Here is a 16,573-nt window from a genome sequence, read left to right on the forward strand (position 1 = left end):
CAGAATTTCCCTGGTGCGCAAGTTCAATTGCTTTCCAACATGTTCATATAATTTCATAACTGTAGCAGTAAAACGTTTTGAGTATGATGAAAATGGCTTTGTATGCAAATCGCCTATTACTAAAGCCATAATAAAAATATGGTGGTGGCCATGTTAAGTTGCTGCTTAATTATATGTGGATGTTTTGGCACTAAAAGAGCAATACTTGCAGCTACGCTAGACACGTGATTGAAAATGGCATTTTTTTATTAAAATCATAATCCCGGTTTTCAAAATATATTAATGTACACAAATGTACACAACTTAACATTGCACAACATATTTTCAGTCCCTTAAATCCTTTATCTTTTTAAAAGAACTTGCTATAAATATTATAATCAATGCAAGCCTTGACGATAAGGGTTCTAACTCTTGCGACGCAAAACATACTTGAGTTTATAATTATACACATATATAAGTTTTAAGATATTTCAATTAATTTGAGAAGGCATTGGTTAACCTTCCGGCTGATTTTGAATGGCCACATAACACTATCGTAAGACCTTGAGCTTATACATGAATCCAAATAATTGTAGCAGTATGTAGAGAGAATATAAGTTGAGTGATGGATATAGATAAGTACTAGAATATAATGTGGAGAAGCCGACCAAACGACTAAACACATCCTCCAGCAATGCAGGGACCACCAATTACAGACAGGAAATGTATTAAGTTGTGAAACTATCAAAGAAGTTTTGTTGGAGGCTCGACAGAGGACCATCCATTTTATTCTTGCCTCCAGATTGCAAGTAGGGGGCATCGGGTAAAAGATGCAAGGCAAAGAAGATGAGAGCGAGGCTTGCCGCGCGCGTTTTGTGCTGAACATAAAATACTTAAAGCGAGAGTATATGATTTTTTATATGTGTTAAATTGTAATATATTGATAAAGTATGTTACAATAACACAAAATAGGCAAGAAAAATTATACATTGAAAACGAATTTCATAAAATGCAGCAAAGACAAAATAGCCTCGAGCCGATTGTGACGAAGATATTTCGTACATATTTCCTACAATAACCGAAGCATTTGTCTTTGTATTAGGATCAGAGTAAGTGTTTGCGTGTCGTATAAATATATATTGTTGCAGGAATTTAAAATAACCGTTAAACTAAATTTAGATTCACATCGTACATGCATGATATACATGGCGGCGAATTCGACTGTACAAACATTTTCGATTTCAGAATTAAATATCTGGCTTATTTCGCATTTTTCGACAAATGTTCTTTTTAACTTTTAATTTATATTGAAATATATATATAATAAGTTTTTACACATTTTTTATAAATTCATAAATTATTTGACAAAATCGTATAATCTCGCTTTAATATTTATCCAAAGTTAACCTCATATTCTTTTTATCATATTAGTCACTGTCCCTTAATTGTGTATCAAGCTTGTATAAACAAGGGCTGTTTGTAAAACATGCATGCCCCCCATATGGGCTCTCAGTTGTAGTGACAGCCATTGTGTGAATATGTTTTTTGTCACTGTGACCTTGACCTTTGACTCAGTGACCTGAAAATCAATAGGGGTCATCTGCCAGTCATGATCAATGTATTTATGAAGTTTCATGATCCTTGGCATAAGCGTTCTTGAGTTATCATCCGGAAACCATTTTACTATTTCCGGTCACCATGACCTTGACCTTTGACCTAGTGACTTGAAAATCAATAGGGGTCATCTGCGAGTCATGATCAATGTACCTATGAAGTTTCATGATCCCAGGCATAAGCGTTCTTGAGTTATCATCCGGAAACCATTTTACTATTTCGGGTCACCATGACCTTGGCCTTTGACCTAGTGACCTGAAAATCAATAGATGTCATCTGTGAGTCATGATCAATCTACCTATCAAGTTTCATGATCCTAGGCATAAGCGTTCTCGAGTTATCATCCGGAAACCATTTTACTATTTCGGGTCACCGTGACCTTGACCTTTGACCTAGTGACCTGAAAATCAATAGGGCTTATCTGCAAGTCATGATCAATCTACCTATCAAGTTTCATGATCCTAGGCATAAACGTTCTTCAGTTATCATCCGGAAACCCTTTCGGGTCACCGTGACCTTGACCTTTGACCTAGTGACCTGAAAATCAATAGGGGTCATCTGCGAGTCATGGTCAATCTACCTATCAAGTTTCATGATCCTAGGCATAAGTGTTCTTGAGTTATCATCCGGAAACCATTTTACTATTTCGGGTCACTGTGACCTTGACCTTTGACCTAGTGACCTGAAAATCAATAGGGGTCATCTGCGAGTCATGATCAATCTACCTATCAAGTTTCATGATCCTAGGCCTAAGCGTTCTTGAGTTATCATCCGGAAACCATTGTACTATTTCGGGTCACTGTGACCTTGACCTTTGACCTAGTGACCTGAAAATCAATAGGGTTCATCTGTGAGTCATGATCAATCTACCTATCAAGTTTCATGATCCTAGGCATAAGCGTTCTTGAGTTATCATCCGGAAACCATTTTACTATTTCGGGTCACCGTGACCTTGACCTTTGACCTAGTGACCTCAAAATCAATAGGGGTCATCTACGAGTCATGATCAATGTACCTATGAAGTTTCATGATCCTAGCCCTAGGCGTTCTTGAGTTATCATCCGGAAACCACCTGGTGGGCGGACCAACCAACAGACCGACCGACCGACCGACCATCATGTGCAAAGCAATATACCCCCTCTTCTTCGAAGGGGGGCATAACTAAATGAATTCTTAATGGCAGAAAAATGCTTCTTACAATGTACCTAAGTTCATGATGAAAATTGGCAAACAAGTGCTCATAAGGTTCATAACGTTTCACTGTGCTGCCAAAGCTGTCACTTTCCCAGTAAACCATGTATTTCGAACTTGAGATATCATCAAAAGCAAAGTTCTGAGGAAGTTTCATTATGGGCAAGTAAAATGGTGATTTGGCAAAGAATGTGACTTCTACTAGAGTGTTTACAAGGTTTCCATAGGCCCAAGACATTCTGCCAAGCCCCCTGCCAGTCATGTTGTTCAATTGATCATTTTTGAAACTGGCAGAGATGTCATAAGCACACAGCTGAGATTATTAAAACAAATCTTCAGAGCAAGTTTCGTGATGATTGGGCAAAATATGACTTTTGGCGTTATCAAAGCTTGTTCTTCAATTTTAACTCCTGAACTAGTTTTTGACCGCACATGACCCATTTGACCTTAGCTAAGATCATATGATTAGGACACTAACAACATGGGACAATAGATGATCACAAAAGCTCACCATGAGCATGTTTCGTTCATGTGGGCTAAAAATACATTTTCGTAACTGTTTGATAGATTACAATGAAACATGTTTAGTATGCCCCCTATAAGAGACCTAAATGTGATTATTTGAACATTCAAAATAATATGGCCCTATTAAAACACATATAAGTTGGTTTGCTGGGAAGAATTAATTTTTATTTGGTGTCTGGACTTTTGATTCATGATTCCTTTAAAGGGGCCGTTTAACAGAGTTTGGCATGTATTGAAGCATGTCATTAAATGCTTTATATTGATAAATTTAAACATTTGACCTAAAAGTGACCCTCAACAGGGTTCGAACCACTGACCTCTAGAGTCCTGGAGTAAAAAGTCTCCCGCCTAGACCACTCGACCATCCATGCTCATGCTTAGAGCGGATGTATTTTTTACCTATATAAGCAATCCTCGTACTTTCCCAAAATATAACTACAACAACAGAACTTTCCAAATTATTCAATCGTTTCGCGTCGCACAACGCTTTATAATTTTCAGGTTTTCAAATCGTCAAAAGATGCATATAATGGATATTTAAGAGCATGGTAAATGGTCCAGTTTTGCTATTTCCTCAAAAATATCATAACAAAAATGAAAATTTGCGAATCTGTAACAACTTTTTTTAATTTTGTCAATTTACCAAAACTTTAAACGGCCCCTTTAAGGGGTTAAACTCATATTCTCTCACAGTTCCTGTGTTGCTTATGTTTTGCTTACATGAAAAAATTAATAACTTAACTGTTTACAAGAAATCACAGGTACAAGCAGTACATGCGCATATGATATGATTGAAAGAAAATAATTAATATGCTGACAACATTTAATATGAACATTTATAAAATATAATATAAAATATAAAATACAAATTATATAAAAATAAAAATTATGGTATGTGAACTAATTTTTACAATAGTATATTGACATATTGTTAAATTCCAGTGTAATTAAATTTTGTATAACGTTAGTACAGCTCATAGCAAAACTCCAGAAATTCTGACATTGTTGTTCTAATCCACTTCTATTATAACAAAACACCAATTTTTAACATGTACTGATCAAACATTGAGTAATGCACTGCTGTATTACCCCAGACTAACACTTAAGATAACATACATATCAATATATATAAGGCTAACAAAAACATTAAAATGTGTATAAATTTGATTATATGATCACAGAATTTATTGTTACATGTATTTACAGCATAGAGAATGACTAATTGTAAACAACATGAACACTTGCCCAATTAAATTGCACTTTTAAAACTAGAGCCAGTGAGGTATTTAAAATTTGCCATATGGTATTGATGTAGATAAAAATGTTCTCACAGCTAATAAAGTAATCTAAACAAGAGGACCTGAAAGGCCAAAAGTCGCTCACCTGAGATAACACGATATTTTTGGGACAAATCTTCTGACCAAGTTTCATGAAGATCGGAAAATAAATGTGGCCTCTAGAGTGTTAACAAAGTTTTACTATAGCCATATAAGAAAAAATGCCCCGCCCCATGGCAGCCATGTTTTTCAACCGACCGGCATCATTTTTGAACCCGTCAAAGATATTATCGGGATGAATCTTCTGACTTAGTTTCATGAAGATCGGACAGTAAATGTGGCCTCTAATGTTAACAAGATTTTACTATAGCCATACAACGCAAAATGCCTTGGAAGCCATGTTTTTCCGGCAAACATTTCTAACTCATCCAAGATATCATTGAGACCAATCTTCTGACCAAATTTCATGAAGATTGGACAATGAATGTGGCCTCGAGAGTGTTAACAAGGTTTTACTATAGCCATATATAGCCATATAAGGAAAAATGCCCCGCCTCTCGTGGCCATGTTTTTAAAGCAACCAAAACTATTTTTGAACTCGTCCAAAATATCAGTGGGACAAATCTGACCAAGTTTCATGATGATCGGAAAATAAATGTGACCTCTAGAGTGTTAACAAGGTTTTACAATAGCCATATAAGGAAAAATGCCCCACCCCGTAGTGGCCATGTTTTTCAACCAACCGGCATCATCTTTGAACGCGTCCAAGATATAGTATTGGAATGAATCTTCTGACCGAGTTTCATGAAGATCGGACTATAAATGTGGCCTCTTGAGTGTTAACAAGATTTTACTATAGCCATATAAGGAAAAATGCCCCACCCTTGGCAGCCATGTTTTTCAAGCAAACGTAATCATTTTCGAACTCATCCAAGATATCAATAAGACAAATCTTCTGACCAAATTTCATGAAGATTGGACAATAAATGTGCCCTCTAGAGTGTTAACAAGGTTTTACAAAAGCCATATATAGCCTAATAAGGAAAAATGCCCCGCCCCCTGGTGGCCATGTTTTTAAAAAAACCAAAACAATTTCCTACCTCATCTATTGGGAAAAATCTTCTGACCAAGTTTCATGAAGATCGGAAAATAAATGTGGCCTCTAGAGTGTTAACAAGGTTTTACTATAGCCATATAAGGAAAAATGCCCCGCCCCCTGGCGGCCATGTTTTTCAACCAACCGGCATCATTTTCGAACTCGTCCAAGATATTATTGGGATGAATCTTCTGACCAAGTTTCATGAAGATTGGACAATAAATGTGGCCTCTAGAGTGTTAACAAGATTTTACTATAGCCATATATGGCCATATAAGGAAAATGCCCCGCCCCTTGGCAGACATGTTTTTCAAGCAAAGGTTACCATTTTTGAACTCATCCAAGATATCATTGTGATACATCTTCTGAGCAAGTTTCATGAAGATCGGAAAATAAATGTGGCCTCTAGAGTGTTGACAAGGTTTTACTATAGCCATATTAGGAAAAATGCCCCACCCCCTGGCGGCCATGTTTTTCAACCAACCAGCATCATTTTGGAACTCGTCCAAAATATTATTCGGATGAATCTTCTTTTCAAGTTTCATGAAGATCAGACAATAAATGTGGCCTCTAGCGTGTTAACAAGATTTACTATAGCCATATATAGCCATATAAGAAAAAATGCCCCGCCCCTTGTCAGCCATGTTTTTCAAGCAAACATAGCCATTTTCGAACTCATCCAAGATATCATTGAGACCAATCTTCTGACCAAATTTCATGAAGATTGGACAATAAATGTGGCCTCTAGTGAGTTAACAAGGCAAATGTTGACGCCGCACATCTCAAAACGGACAAAAGGCGATCACAAAAGCTCACCATGAGCACGTTGTGCTCAGGTGAGCTAAAAACTGCTAGAAGAAAATTGTGTTATTTTGGATTTCATTTGTAATAAATCAACAATGTTGTGTAAAGTTTCTTTCTCCATTCCTCGTATATTAATACACATTTAAATCCTTATTGCATATAAGTTTCTACTAAATCACTTCACTTAACTTCCACACATAATTCATACCATTTTATGAAGCAATAAAATACAAATAAAGAATCTGAAAGACTAGAACACATAAATGGATACTGAACATAGAAACAAGCTGTGGCATCCACACCTGCTTAATTGTATGCTCCACATCTCTCTTCATAATAGTGGGAACCATTCCCATCACTGTCGGCCATATTTCAACAGTCGATTCCCCTCTTATTCTAACTTCGAACTCAACAAGCTGCCGCCAAAACCCAAAATTCGGAAAAATGCATGGCCGCTTATTGAACACGTGGGTATAGGCGTCCTTCAGTGATTTATGTCCGTACTTTACGAGGTAGGCAATGCAAACACTTGCTGATCGACTCACACCGGCCACACAATGCACGAGGACACGAGACTGTGGGTTACAGGCAACTAAATGTATGTGATCCACACAAGTGTCGAGGAGCGCTAGCAGATCCTCGTCTTCTGAATCTCTCATCAGTATGTGTCTTATGTTTAGATTATTCAATGGATACTGGAAATCTGCCAATTCTTCTGCTGTATTCAGAATGTGGGTTATCCCTGAAAATATTTAGATGCAGGTATGTATGCAAATAAGTATTTCATACAATTGTATTATAATAATTATGTTAATATTAACCTTCATGGTCAGTAATAGAAGTTTTAAGTTTATTATGGCATTTTGCTTTTCATAAATAATTGTTGAATAATTTATATGGAGAAACATTTTGCAGTCAGAATTGTTTTTGTCTTCTTCACAAAAATTGGGCTTAATACTGATAATTAAGTAAAGAATAATTAAGTAAAAAATATGTTTTTGTATGAAACTTGTATCCAAATATACATCCTACCCCTGGTGTGAAGAAGTTCAGCATTGATACATCCTACACCACACAGGAAAACACTGTCTGTTATCTTTGCAATGGGAGACCGGAATGCTTTCATTGCAATGAAGTTCTGAAAAAAGGAAAAACAAGCATTGTCAACGTCAGTAACAAATTGCCTGCAGAGATGTGGTTGGACCTAAAACTGCAAGTTAGCTGATTAGAAACAGTAGATTTCAACAAATTATGTTATTACAGATAAAGAATTCGGAAGTATTTGTCTGTATTGTATTCTGTACAGTATTTGCCTATCTAGTTCCACTAACATTGGACTTGGATGATCCTTAACAGAGTTACTTCCCTTAAAATTACACACTCGCATCATTTGATTTTTACCTCCTACTTCAGATTTCTAGGAAAGATTATTTATGTATCTACTGCTTATGACCTAAAGCAAAATAAGCGTGACATTTTGTAAAATAGTAAAGTTCTTACAAGTGGAAATAATATAGATGTTTCTACTTGCAGAAACTTCAAATTTTATGAAATAGTTAATGTTTCAAGGAAATATTTTCATTCAGTATGAAAAAAATAACCATGACTGACAGAAAAATTGTTAAAAATGTAAAAAATGTACAAAAAATTATAACAAAATATAGGAATAAAAGAGACATGTATATTATTATCTACCCATTTTATGAGTTAGTTGGGATATAGAGAATGAAAAATATAACTACTTTGTGCATGATAAACATCCTTACATGAAAATAATTGATAAAATAATGGTCAAAAGGTAGTGTAAAAAGAGTTTTGAATATGGTCAGTTTTATTTAAAGAAAAATCAAGGACTATTCTGTACCCAAACATGTTTGTCATTTTATACCATGGCATTAAAATCAATGTTCAAAATTTGACCAACTTATCTTGCATTGTAAAAATTAAGATATGATGTCACGGATTAAATTACTAAAACCGTGACTGTTGGGGCAAAAATGAGAAGTTACATATGAAGTATCAGTTATTAGTGTAATAAAAAAGAGAATTTTTGCTCTTTTATACATTTACACAAAATACTGTTCTATTTGGCAGGAAAGGTCAGTTATCCTGTATTTTAGTTTTTGAAAAACAAGGGCTGTTTGTAAAACATGCATGCCCCCCATATGGGCTGTCCGTTGTAGTGACAACCATTTTATGAATATGTTTTTTGTCACTGTGACCTTGACCTTTGACCTAGTGACCTGAAAATCAATAGGGGTCATCTGCGAGTCATGATCAATCTACCTATTAAGTTTCATGATCCTAGGCATAAGCGTTCTTCAGTTATCATCCGGAAACCATGTTAATATTTCGGGTCACCGTGACCTTGACCTTTGACCTAGTGACCTGAAAATCAATAGGGGTCATCAGCGAGTCATGATCAATGTACCTATGAAGATTCATGATCCTAGGCATAAACGTTCTTGAGTTATCATCCAGAAACCATTTTACTATTTCGGGTCACCTTGACCTTGACCTTTGACCTAGTGACCTCAAAATCAATAGGGGTCATCTGCGAGTCATGATCAATGTTCCTTTGAAGTTTCATGATTGTAGCCATAAGCATTGTTGAGTTATCATCCGGAAACCATTTTACTTTTTCTGGTCACTGTGAATTTGACCTTTGATATAGTGACCTGAAAATCAATAGGGGTCAACTGCGAGTCATGATCAATCTACCTATCAAGTTTCATGATCCTAGGCATAAGCGTTCTTGAGTTATCATCCGGAAACCATTTTACTATTTCGGGTCACCGTGACCTTGACCTTTGACCTAGTTACCTGAAAATCAATAGGGGTCATCTGCCAGTCATTATCAATCTACCTATGAAGTTTCATGATCCTAGGCATAAGCGTTCTTGAGTTATCATCTGGAAACCATTTTACTATTTCGGGTCACCGTGACCTTGACCTTTGACCTAGTGACCTGAAAATCAATAGGGCTTATCTGCAAGTCATGATCAATCTACCTATCAAGTTTCATGATCCTAGGCATAAGCGTTCTTGAGTTATCATCCGGAAACCATTTTACTATTTCGGGTCACTGTGACCTTGACCTTTGACCTAGTGACCTCAAAATCAATAGGGGTCATCTGAGAGTCATGATCAATGTTCCTATGAAGTTTCATGATCCTAGGCCCAAGCGTTCTTGAGTTATCATCCGGAAACCACCTGGTGGACGGACCGACAGACCAACAGACCGACATGTGCAAAGCAATATACCCCCTCTTCCTCGAAGGGGGGGCATAATAAGTATAAAACGCAATATTATGTTGCACTTCCTACTTAATTTATTGCCATTTTATAAATCAGTATTTTATCAAATGAACCTCGTAGATCTATATTTTTAATTATTTTTTGCAACATGTAAACCAAACCAGCAAGAAAAATAATTCAGTTGAAATATTTAAAGGTTAAGTGTAAATATTTTTAAGAATTAATTAAATATATAAATGTGACTGTTGGGACATGTTCCATTGCATTAAGACCAATATTTTGTGTGTATTTATGCATATTTTACACTGCAATGGAACAAAATTACAATAACAGAGGTTTGGGAATCATGTGGACCAAAGAGTATTACATTTGGGGTCCATTAAAATTGTGTGATCTGTGTCAAGTAAATCAGCCGTGATTTTTTGGACAAAAAAAAAGTTTCTATTGTGAGTACCGGGTATGATGAATTGATAAACCTGAAAGGTCAAAGACCAGTCTTATTCTCTCAATGGCTGTTAAATGAAGACAATGACATGCATGCTTATATTTAGGGTGATGTTAAAGCAGAAATAGAGGCACTTTAAACAGCTCTGACTGTTGGGACAAAACCGTGACTGTTGGGACACATATTCTAGGCAATGTACAGTAACTTGTCAGCATATAAGTTTGACTGAAATATGTATACTTCAGTTAGGGTCTTTAGAATAAGTTAAGATAGCTTTTTCTTAGAAATCTGCTATCATTGTCAAACAGTGAGCATTAGAAGAGACACACCGTCAAACCGTGACTGTTGGGACAAACTTGGTGCATTTTAGGACACAAATCTCCAGAATTCAGGAAATATTATGACAATGGTTAGGATACCATCTTTAAATGGTGCCTAATGTCTAGTGAAATAGATAGGTTACATACATTTAAAGCTGCCTGTATTGTTTATTTCATGCAATATATAATGAAGGTATGAAAATGCTCTTTTGGCCTCAATTGAGTATATTTTTAAAAAACACGTAAAATTAGAAAATGCTTGTTTTTTCTCTCGAAAATGATTTTCTGAGAAAGACAGATTGCCTTGCTACAGTATAAATACAAAAATAATTAAATATGATACTAAAATATCTTTTAACATGCATTTCTTATTTACAAAAAAATAAATGTCACACTAAAATGGCGGTTTTTTGCAAGTTTAGGCAACTTTAAAGTTTCATAATTTCCAAACGAGTTGGCCGATTTATCTGAAATTTTCAACACAGATACAGTAAAACCTATTGAAAGAAAACAGAATCAGAAATATGAATTATGATTGTAAAAAGAAACTCTTCTTAAACATGCCTTAAAAGCCTGGCCTCAATGAAAAAAGGCTTATTTTGCTGTAGGCCTTATGCAATAAAACCAATATGTATATGGTAGATGTTTATATAGGCTTAGTCAAATTCTAAAAACTTTACCCTCTAAGTCAATATTATAGAAACCAACAAGAGAACGCCACATGACAATATACATTTTTCATACATGTATGTCAACAACTAAATAGTAATCATAACTGACTTAACCGGGGACTGACAGATGGCAAAAGCAGATCTTTTTCTTGTTTAATGATGCAAATTTTCACAACTTTTGCTTGTAAAACATAACATGGTGGGGTTTCTTTATGTTGGCTACAGTAACTTTATATGAAACAATGATAATGCTTTATTAAGTTAAAACTAATTATAATCATTAATGTAAACATTCGTTTAGCGCATAGTTTTTAAATTCAAACCTATTTTTGAAGCATATTTGGTACTTATGGTTAATAAATAAAATAACAAGGTAAAAATGTTGCATATTGTAACATAAAACTTAAGACCACTGTCAATTAAAATTGAAATGAATTTACTGAATACTTTTTAAAGTTTGATTGCTTACAAAAGGTTTCTACTTAAACAATTTTCACATACCTGGCCGTTGGCAATTGTGTTGTAAATCTCACTACTTCAATTTGACATCAGTCTGCAACAGTCTTGCTTCCATTTGGTGTCTGTGATATGGCCTATCTTCAACTCTGTGTTAAATTTAATCATAAAAGTTGAAATATGTTAACAGTATGCATACAAGTATTTTTGAAAGCACGGTATGCAATTTCAACACGTCGGAATTATTTACTAATTTATATATGAAAGAAGATCTTCAGAAATCATTCTAAATAACACTGGTAATGTTTATTTTGAAATAAATATGTACTTCATTACAACTAAATACACAAATCCCACTCAATTAGTAAAACATTCAGAATAACTTTATGTTATAATACACAATTGATAAAAGCAATATAGCTATGTAGATTACGTATATAAACACAAACTATGCCCAGTTCTTTTACAATTCATTGTTGCATGCATGTACCAAACATTTACTACAAGTTATATGCTTTTTCAGCAGGTTAATACAACTACATGTATTCCAATCATGAAGAGAAAACAAGGTTAGAAATAAAAACAAACTGATTTATTACTTGAGGTTTAAGAAACGTACGCAACACGCTTTGGCTTGAAGAGAGGATTTCAGGTCGAGCAAATAAATTAAGCTGTATTCAAAACCACTCTTTCTATTTATTCTTTAATAGGCTTTACTGTCATATGCTCTCTCATCTATTTTTAAGATAAACAAAAGTATAAACATCAAATGACGTAATGTAAATAGACGAAATGATGTCATTGGGAATACATCTTTGTTTATAACACAGGGTGTTATTGTGTCACACCAAGCATGATGATAGGATAAAATGCTACTGGTCAGCAAGTATATTACTAGCAAAATGTGCATTTATTTTTCATTCATGTTCGAAGTCAACACCCCAATTTTAAAATAGGAACCCCGTTTCCTTTTAGTATACGTAACAATTAAGGCCCAATCACGCAGCGATCTGGGGTACACAAATTTTTTAGCTGTCTTTTTCACATTTACAGTGGTATTTTCCGATGTTTTTAAAATAGGGAAATAAATGAAGTCATTCTTCATCACTTTATTTAATTTTAATAAGAATACAAACAAATTTTAAGAGCACATTTTGCACAAAAATTAATCAGAATTATTTATTATATTTTTTTTTTAAAAGGACGATAACAAAATGAAACACTACAATGTATGTTCCTTATTTATGTTAGTTTATATTTACAACAAGGCACTTAATTCAACATCATGGCATGATAATGAATTGGGATTTTATTGTGCATGTGCACTTCATTACATTTCTCCACGAACATAAATATGCATTTAACTTACCAAACCAGTTAATTCCCTTGCTGAAGATCAATAGGACTGTCTTTCAAGCATTTATTTGAACAGACTACTACAACTCAAAAAGTGGTTACTAAATACCAATATTTTTAAACATCCAATAAAATACTTCTGTCCCAAAAATACTCGCAAACCAGTAAGGCAGCTGGATTTTGGGAGTCAAACACATAGAACAAATTTACCAACCCATAAATGCTATTGTTGTTCCAAAACAGATATTTCTCTGCAAGTTATTTTACACAATTCATATCAATTAAGCATCATTGATTGTTGTTTTTTCTTCAAATAAAGATGGAACATTTTAGAAAAATTGCCTTACAAAACAACAAAACCTTAGTTAGTTTATGTCACAACAAAACTAGAAAGATCACACTTGCAAGTTCATAACTCGCATTTTATACTTCACAATCCGCTCCACTCCAGCAAAGCCAGCAGATAAATAGTGACTGGTTATGAATGACATGTCAAAATGAGTCATCATTCACAGTAATTTTACGTACCTGACCTGAAACAGTAAAATGATCACTCCTCTCTGTAATGATGTACTTGCATTACGTTACTCTACAGTAACTAATAAGGCTTACATATTCAGAATATTTTCATTTTGTCGTGTTTGGAACCGGTAAGTTGTATAATAAGCAATTTAAATGGCAATACTATAGCAAGGGGAAATAACTTTTGGAAACACATAGGTTACACCACACGTAAAAATAATCCGTTTCCTCTCAGTTGTGCAAGGTATCTTTTTTTATTTAGTATTATCATTAAAAAGACACACATATACAAACATAGCTTTATAAATACGTCGATTTCGTGGATGCATTTAAAAGTTATATAGGAACCATGATCGAACTTGCCATATTATTTCTTATAATGGAATCAACCGAATAACATACGCGTTATAATTATAATATCGATAATATGATAATAGGTGCTACCTAATTTACGGGCAAAAGCTTTGTAAGTTTTTTTGATAACCATGCATTTTTAATAAATATATGGACATCGTTGTGTTAATAATATTATAATTGTTGCAATAATTAAGTAATGCATCAAACAAAATCAATCTTAAAACAAGTTACATGTTCCAAGCTTAAAGATCTAGCATCTTAATTTTTTTTTTTTTTCAAGCCACAGGAATTTATAGCTGGTTCGGTGTCTGTGGTATAGTGGATGGGGTGTCTGCTAACTGGCTTAGTCACTGGGAGGTCTCTGTATTGATCCCTTAAGTAGGAGCATTCTTTAGATAACCCTAACGACATACTATGGCGTACCATTTGGGTTAAAAGTCAAGAAGACCTACAAGTTAAAAAGAGAAATGTACGTCGAAGTACAATAATTGTACGTCGACATAAATATAAAATACACTTCCAAGTATATATTTGTACGTCAAAGTACAATTTGTACTTCGACATACATGTTTGTACTTCTATGTACACATTTTCTGAACAGCCAATCAAAACACTAGTCTCTTGAGGCTGAGCGGATTTTCCTTCAGATTTATTCATAATAAATGTTTAAAATCTCTTTTTTAATTGAGGACAAAATGAATAAAAATATCAGAATGGCAAAAAAACAACACATAGAAGTTTCAAGTATTTAATGCATTGAAATATATTATATACAAATTTGAAGAAGATTCAATTGTAACCTTTTTAAAATTAAAATTATTCAGCGTATTGTGAGTATTTATTGATCATGCGGGGCCGAGTATCACGACCGTCCAGCGCATTACTGTGTAGGAAATTCCCAACGGTAACCAAGCATTAACGGGATAAATAATGTATTATAACCTCACCGTTGGTCCTATTTTGTAATAACCATAACTTGCATAAGTCAGAGGTTAATTCCGCCACGCCAGGTCAATAAATACGCACAATATCTATGAGTTAGCGGTCGATAGTCGCATAATTTGGTATAAATCATAATAATAATAATGTTGAATAAATACGCACAATATCTATGAGTAAGCGGTCGATAGTCGCATAATTCGGTATAAATAATAATAATGTTCAATGTCAAATATTCCTAAAAGCAACAGATGTAAGGTGTCTTCTGATTGGATAATACTCAAGGGTCGGTGGAAATTGTACGTCGAAGTACATTTCTCGTTCTACCTAGGAGGTCTTGTAGACTTTTGACGTCATGTTACGTCATATAGACACTAAGTACTGGTCCTACCCAGGAAACAGTTTGTTTCATCAAATGTCTCAATTCAACTTGACAGCTTGCAAAAGCAGTTGCATTAAGCATACAGTACACTGATTTAACATAATCAAAATCATGTGATGTGTCAAATCAATTTTGATTGACAAATTTTACAGGATTTTTTTTTAATCCAAGAAGTTTTAGACTGTCAAATAACACACACTACGTATTGAAAGCCATACCTGGAGCTTTCGTCTGTATATCACTGACTTCACCAGAAGAATGATTTCTACTGTTGGGAAACGTTAACACCACTAATTGTCTTCTTATTTATTATCAATGTATAATTATGTGTAACAGCATAACAACATACTTGTTTCGCAATTAAAATATTTAATAAATACAGGTATCTTGCAGGTTTCTAATTTTCTTTCGCAGACTATTGTTGAATATTTTAAATTTTGTCGCCACTAAAAAACTAGCCATTTTGTAGCAATTCTAAAATCACAGTCTAAACTGCATACACTTAGCTCTATAGTTACAATTTGAATGCAAATATTAGAATGCATCATGTTATATCATCCATATTTTTTATTTAAACATTCAAATAACACATAACACAGTACATTATATAAAAATGTATTTGGTATTGTGTGGAGATACAAAACACTTCACATCATTTATTTGCACATAAAATAATAGTTACAAAATAAGTAAAACTAAAACACTGTCATCAACCTACATTTCAAGAATATTTACGTATATGAAATTACAAAGCGGTGTTATTGTATTACCTTTTACAAAATTAACATTGCTGGTTTTGTACTAGCCATAAAACATTTATCATGGATTAACAAGTAACAACCAATTTATTAATTACACAATAGAACGGAAATCATATTAATTGCATTATGCATTTACAAAACAACCTATTTGCTACTGTTTAGAATTACACTATCTTACTAAAAAATGATCACAGGTACTTGTGCTTTTACATACTTGTGGTAAGTTTTGTATTACTAGTTTGACAATTATCGGCAGACACTTGTCGATATACAGACAAAATTTGCATGGGAACTTTCATATGTTTTCAGCATAATTGCCTTCAAATTGTTAATTTAACAACCCTTTGACATTGTTTGCACATCTCATCTTATTATACCATAGCTGATTTTTGTTTATAGATAGACATATATAGACTTTTCAAAGTTCTATAAAAGTTCACACCTGTTCCATCCAAGTAAACAAACAGAACCAATAAAAATCACCACAGATATTAAATAACTGTGTGTATAGCTTGGAAATTTTGATAGTTCAGGAATCCCTCCTTTGTTGATTTCTGTAAACCAAAACTGTCAGTTTTGCTGGATAGAATGGCTTGTATGATGCCCAGCTCTTGCCTTGG

The 16,573-nt window shown here is 34.1% G+C and overlaps 1 long non-coding RNA gene across 2 annotated transcripts; it reads right to left on the bottom strand.

Annotated features, from left to right (window-relative positions):
* Nucleotides 1-1,357: 1,357 nt before the first annotated feature.
* LOC127853612 (uncharacterized) lies at nt 1,358-4,305 on the bottom strand. 2 transcript variants are annotated; one of them, XR_008036696.1, is made up of 2 exons: nt 2,464-4,305; nt 1,358-2,173 (listed from the first exon to the last, which is right to left on the bottom strand). It is a non-coding gene; the product is annotated as an uncharacterized LOC127853612 (long non-coding RNA). The 2 variants fall into 2 exon arrangements; XR_008036695.1 differs by having other exon boundaries at nt 1,358-2,318.
* Between the last annotated feature and the right edge of the window lie 12,268 nt (nt 4,306-16,573).

This window comes from Dreissena polymorpha, chromosome 12, assembly GCF_020536995.1.
Source record: "Dreissena polymorpha isolate Duluth1 chromosome 12, UMN_Dpol_1.0, whole genome shotgun sequence".
In the NCBI taxonomy this organism is placed as follows: Eukaryota; Metazoa; Mollusca; class Bivalvia; order Myida; family Dreissenidae; genus Dreissena; species Dreissena polymorpha.